This window comes from Mus musculus, chromosome 16 (assembly GCF_000001635.26).
Source record: "Mus musculus strain C57BL/6J chromosome 16, GRCm38.p6 C57BL/6J".
In the NCBI taxonomy this organism is placed as follows: domain Eukaryota; kingdom Metazoa; phylum Chordata; class Mammalia; order Rodentia; family Muridae; genus Mus; species Mus musculus.
In genome coordinates this window covers 22296509-22302605 of record NC_000082.6, presented here as the reverse complement: position 1 = coordinate 22302605, position 6097 = coordinate 22296509, and positions in this window count along the sequence as shown.

Genomic DNA, 6097 nt, shown 5'->3' with positions numbered 1-6097 from the left:
AAATTCTAGGAAGTTCCTGAACCATCCAAAACCAGTCCTGTAAGAATGAATACACCAGGGAGGCAGAGGCAGGAGGATTTCTGAGTTCGAGGACAGCCTGGTCTACAGAGTGAGTTCCAGGACAGCCAGGGCTATACAGAGAAACCCTGTCTCGAACCCCCAGGGTCCCCCCCCAAAAAAAAGAGCCGGAGTCAAGACACTTTCTTTTGGGGTTGGATGTTGGGACACAATCTCATTCTACTCAGGTTACAACTCACAAAAACCCCTCCTTGTCCCCAACATCCTGTGTGCTGCAATTACAGGTGTGTGAGCCACGGTGCTGGTGTGGTAATTGTCAATTTGACTCAATCTAGAATCACCTAGGAAGTGCATATTAATAACAGAGATCTTGAGTAGCTTGGTCTGAGGGCATGCCTGTGAGGTATTTATTATCGTAATTGGATCAACTGAAGTAGAGGCTCACGCTGAATGAAGGTAGGCAGCCACTTTCTGGGCTGGGACCTGGACTGAATGAGAAGGAAAAAGGCAGCTGGGCCCTAGCACGCATGCATTAATTGGTTGCTCTCTACTCCAGCAATGTTGGACTATATCCTGGAGCTGTGAGCTAAATGAGCCCTTTCCCCTTAAGTTGCTTCTGTTGGGGCATTTTTTTTTTTTTTAAATCACAGCAGCATGAAACAAAACTAAGACACCCTGCATAGATCAACTGTCTCTTCAAGGACTATACATAACTACTTGAGACTTTTGTGAGCCGTAATATTGCAACTATTCAACTCAGTTGTATGACCAGATCTGTCCCCATCCTCACCAGCACCTACGTGGGGAAATGACACCAGTTCTTCCTATTGCCTGTAAAGAGCTGTCCTTGCCACACACCAGATGCCACCTATAAGACATAGGGCACTGTTGGTCAGGAGTCTTTACAAATCCATTCTTTCTTAAAAAGACTTATTATTGATGTATATGTATGTGTTTGTGCATGCATTTGAGGGTGCCCAAGGAGGGCAGAAGGGAGTCGGGTCCCCTGGAGCTTGAGTGGTTGTGAGCCTCCCAGAGTTGATGTGGGGAACTGCACTCCAGCTCTCAAAAGAAGAGCAAGACTCTCAACCACTGAGCCAACCCTCCACCCCAAAACCCGTTTCTTGTGCGAAGCCTCCTCTTGGCACTTACAGGGAAAAAAGTCTGGATGGCACAGTTAAGGACTGGATTTTGTGTTCCAATGTCCCTCCTCCCTTCCCTTGTACTCCAAGTTGTTCCAAGGTAACACTGGGCACAGAGTACTTGGTGTGTCCCTACTGTGTGCTGAGCATTAAGGTAGACTCTAAATATATCCTGTCCCATTATTACAAGGGCACTCTGAAGTGGGCACCAGAGCACCCGTCAATCTACAATCCAGGAAGCTGAGGCTGAGAGACTAACGCACCTTTTATTCCCTGCCCCTACCTGAACCTGCGTCCCCAAATCAGCTGTTAAGAGCTGGTGAAGGGGCTGGAACAGTGTAGGTGAAAAAGTTTACCTTGCTTGATCTTTGGATTCTAAATTCCTCCCACACAAAAGCGATTTGTTTTACTTAACAAGCGAATTAACATTAAGCCAGGGAAATAAAGCAATAGGGAAGGTAAAGATGTGTCAGAGTGGCACCTTCTCCATTTGTTTGACAGTGTGAGCTCCTCCTCCCCAGAAGCCACTGGTAAAGCTAATGACGTAATAGATCAATGGGATGTTAACCTAGGTAGCCTCCTGTGATCCCACTGAATCACCAAAAACTCATCGTTGGAGCCAGGCATGAGGGTGCCTGCCCGGACACTGGAATCTGAGGCAGGGTGTTTATTTCATGCTTGAGGACAGCCTGGGCTACTTAAAGAACCCATGAGATGGCTCAACAAGTAAAGGCCAGGAAGCCTAAACCTGAGTGTGTCCTGTGAGACATGTATAGTAGAAGGTGAGAACTAACACACACACATAGGATGTGGCTTGTGCATGTACATGAGTGTGTGTATGTGTGTATGTGTGTGTGTGCACGCGCACATGTGCGTGCACCACTAGATAGGTTAAAAAAAAAGAAGAAGGAAAAGAAAAAGAAAGAAAAAATCTGTCTCAAACAACAAAAGAACTCACCTTAGTGTTCCGTATGTCCTTCCCCGAAATCCTGGACAAAACATCAGAGTACTGCTGTATTGTTAGAGTCTCTGCACTGAGGCCCACAGCTCTGCCTATATACTCCTCTGGAGAAGCAAAAATGCTAGAAAAGACTGATGTTAGAGATGACTCTCCAATGTCAGCTACCGAGACCCATTCATTGGTACATCCCCCATGGACAGTGCTGGTCTTACAAAGCCAATCAAAGTAGTGTCAGCAAAGCATCAGCAGGTCCTCCGCCCCACGCGAGTGACTTCATCAAATCTAAAGGAGCCGTGTGAAAAGCAGCTGTGGGGGCAAGAGGTTTCTGAGGAAGTATCCCTCCAAAGGCATGGAGCTCACAGAAGGAACTGTGGTTGTTGGCTCTCACAGGGTTGGTACAAAAGGCTGTGGTTGACTAGTAAATGTCAGCTCTCCCTGTAGTAGAGACCAGGCTCAGGCACACCCAGTGCTGCAGCCTGAATATTTGGGAACCCTGGACGGGAGTGGTCATTAACTCTTTACCCAGGGTAACTCTAACCCACAGATTGCAGGCTCTATGTAGTCTGTGCTGGAGCAGGCTGAGGACCTGTCTCCTGGGAGATTTTGGTTCCTGGAGACTAACTCTGATGATGGGATCCTGTCCCTGTCAGCTTACAGCACATTCCACTGGGCTCCTCCCAGGGACCTAGCAACAGTTTATGCCGCTGCCAGGTGTGGGCAGTGTATGAAAGGACTGCTCACCAGCCCAGCTCACATTCTCTCTCTCTCTCTCTCTCTCTCTCTCTCTCTCTCTCTCTCTCTCTCTCTCTCACACACACACACACACACACACATATTCCCAGCCCATCCCTCCATTTCTGCCCCTCCTCTCTGCCCCTCCTCCCTCCCCCTTTCTCTGCCCTCGTGGCTCTGCTCCCGTCTGTCTGCCTCTACTCCTTCTCCAGGTCCTCACTCTCCTCCCTTCCCCCACGTAAACTCCCTCATTACCAGAACTGTTGCATGGCATAATTTCTCAGGGGAACAGCTTTGCATGGGCCCACCAGGTACCCCCTTGCCACATTATAATTTATAACAGTCCTCGCCTGCTACAGTGGGTCAGATAAACTTGCTAGGACTCTTGGTCATCTTGTTCACCTTTCCTAAGAGATATGGAGAAACCAAAGCTACGGGATACAGGGATACATGTATCTGGAAATATCGGCATGCGGTGGGGGTGGGGTGCATTCCATGCCAAGTCCAACCTTGGCACTTTAGGGTGAGACTGCCACAAGGAAGTCTAGACTGGTTTGGTGACCCTCAACTGATCACACAGAGCCTAGAACACCAGCGTGTCCTTTGAAGGGCAGCAGGAAGGGGGTAAGGAGGGGAACAGGAGCGAAGCAGGAGGTCTGCATCCAGCTTGTTCGTGGACTTTGATTGCAATCTGGCATTTACCTCATCTCGTGACCATCAGAGGTTTTCATGGGCTTCCAAAAGGTAAGAAAGTTGTTGACATCACCTAGCAAGCAATGCTGGTCACAGGAACACCAACGGACCGGAAATCCTCTCCACTCCCCCTTCCCATCGAGGTGCAATGCCTCAGCTTGCCCCCACACAACCCAGTCATGTTCTCCAATCTGCCCTGTACCATGCGTTCCAGGCCCAGGTGCTTGGCAACATCTGCCACCAGCTTTCCCTAATGGACAAAATTAAAACCTTGGCACACAAATACACATTTGCATTTTTCCTGATGCCTGCACACCATTCTGTGGGCAAAATGAAGGAGTCCATACACAAGTACGTGTATATCCTCTCTCCTCTCCTTCCCTCCCCTCTCCCTACACCTGGCTTGTTGATTCTCACTTTTGGTTTTAGTTCCAAATGTCCAACCCTCCATTCTCCCCCCTTCTCCCTTTCGCCTTCCTTTCTTCATGTTGCTTTCTTGCTTTTACCTAGAAAACCTCATGTAGCCGCAGCCAGGAAAGGTGAGGCTAAGAAGTGACGGATAAGCCTGGGTTCAGGTTTCATCTGAATCGGTAAACTTCAGAATTACAATTCAGGAAATGCTTTTAAAGGCGGTGTAGGCAGGGTTGGGAAACGGGACCCAGTGGCACAGACCTGAAGTCCCAACTTCTTGGGAGCCTATGGCTGGAGGATCACAAATTCAAAATCTTCCTGGGTGGCAGACTGGATTCACCAGTAGCTTGAACAAATTGCTGAGACCCTGTCTCAAAGGAAAAAAAAAAAAAAGATTAAAAAGAAAGAAAGAAAAAGTCTGAGGGTAGAGTCCAGTGACAGAGAACCTGTTACACCTGGGTTTATTCTCACCACAAAAAAACATCAGGATTTTAACTACCCCTCCCAGAGCTTAATACTAGGACACCCCAAAATTAATGCAGTAAATAATAGGTAGCCTGCCCAATTCAGCAAACTTTCCCAAGACAGGTCTGTCCTATATTAACTTTTCTGAATTGTGTCACTTCTGCAAATAGCTAATGCCATCCTTAACTTTGTAAAAGCTTAATAAGCTTTTCAAATTTACACACACACTCACTCACTCACACAGGGTGGGGGGAGGGGCAGGGAGAGGGGATTTTCACAAGAGGATAGAGCCTATAATTTAAAAGAACAGTTCTGGGCTGGAGAGATGGCTCAGCGGTTAAGAGCACTGACTGCTCTTCCAGAGGTCCGGAGTTCAATTCCCAGCAACCACATGGTGGCTCACAACCATCTGTAATGAGATCTGATGCTGTCTTCTGGCACATCTGAAGACAGCTACAATGTACTTACATATAACAATAAATAAATCTTAGGGTGAGCAGGGACTGAGTGGCCAGAGTTGACCAGAGTGAGCAGAGGTCCTAAAAATTTAATTCCCAACAACCACATGAAGGCTCACAACCATCTGTTCAGCTACAGTGTACTCATATACATAAAATAAATAAATAAATCTTAAACAAACAAACAGTTCTTGGCTGGACATAGGGGCTCACGCCTATAATTGCAGCATTTGGGAAGCTGAGACAGGAGGATTGCTGTAAGTTGGAGACCAGCCTGGGCTACCGAATACAAAGCCAGACTCCACAAAACCAAAACAAACCAAGCAAGCAAGCAGAAGCCAGTTCCCTGCCCCTACATGCTGATCAATGCCCTGCAAAGGAAGCAGTCACCTCTCTTTCAGCTCCTTAATTCTGGGACAACATTTACATCGCATGCCTCAATTTCTTTACTCAGCTGACGAGTAGGTTCCTAACAGTGAACACTTAGCATCATCTCTCCTCTACTGTCTTCCTCTTACACACAAACTTGCACACAAAGCTCTCTTCTACTAACGTGCACAGGCACAATCTGCCTTCTCCCCAATGCACTGCCATGGTGTGACCTCTGCTCAGTGTGACGCACTGTAGAGCTGTGTGAGTCACAGCACATTTTACGGGTGTCCTTACTTCCCCCACAAGCTCCTCCTTCCCTGGAACCGTTACTGGATTTCCCTGCTTGCTTATTTCTTTTTCATTGTACCTTTTACTAACTCATCCCATATTCTCTGCTTGCAGTATAAATACACTGCTCATGTTTTTTAAAAGATGTATTTATTTGTTTTATGTATATGAGTACACTGTAGCTCATCTTTAGACTGTAGCTGTCTTCAGACACAACAGAGGAGGGCATCGGATCCCATTACAAATGGTTGTGAGCCACCATCTGGTTTCTGGGACTTGAACTCAGGACCTCTGGAACAGCAGTTAGTGCTCTTAACAGCTGAGCCATCTCTCTAGCCCCACTACTCATAGTTTACCTTCCCACGTGCTATCCATGTAACTTCAGTGTATGTGGAGTGTCCCCGCCCTCCACCTACAAACAGTACTCAGTGAAGAAGTTAATGGCTGGGTCTATTAGGCAGTTCTCCTCAAATAGCCAAGTTCTTAAGCTTTGAACAGATGCCATACAATCTTAATTTTACCAACACAACCTCAGCAAGTACTTAAAGTGCATAATA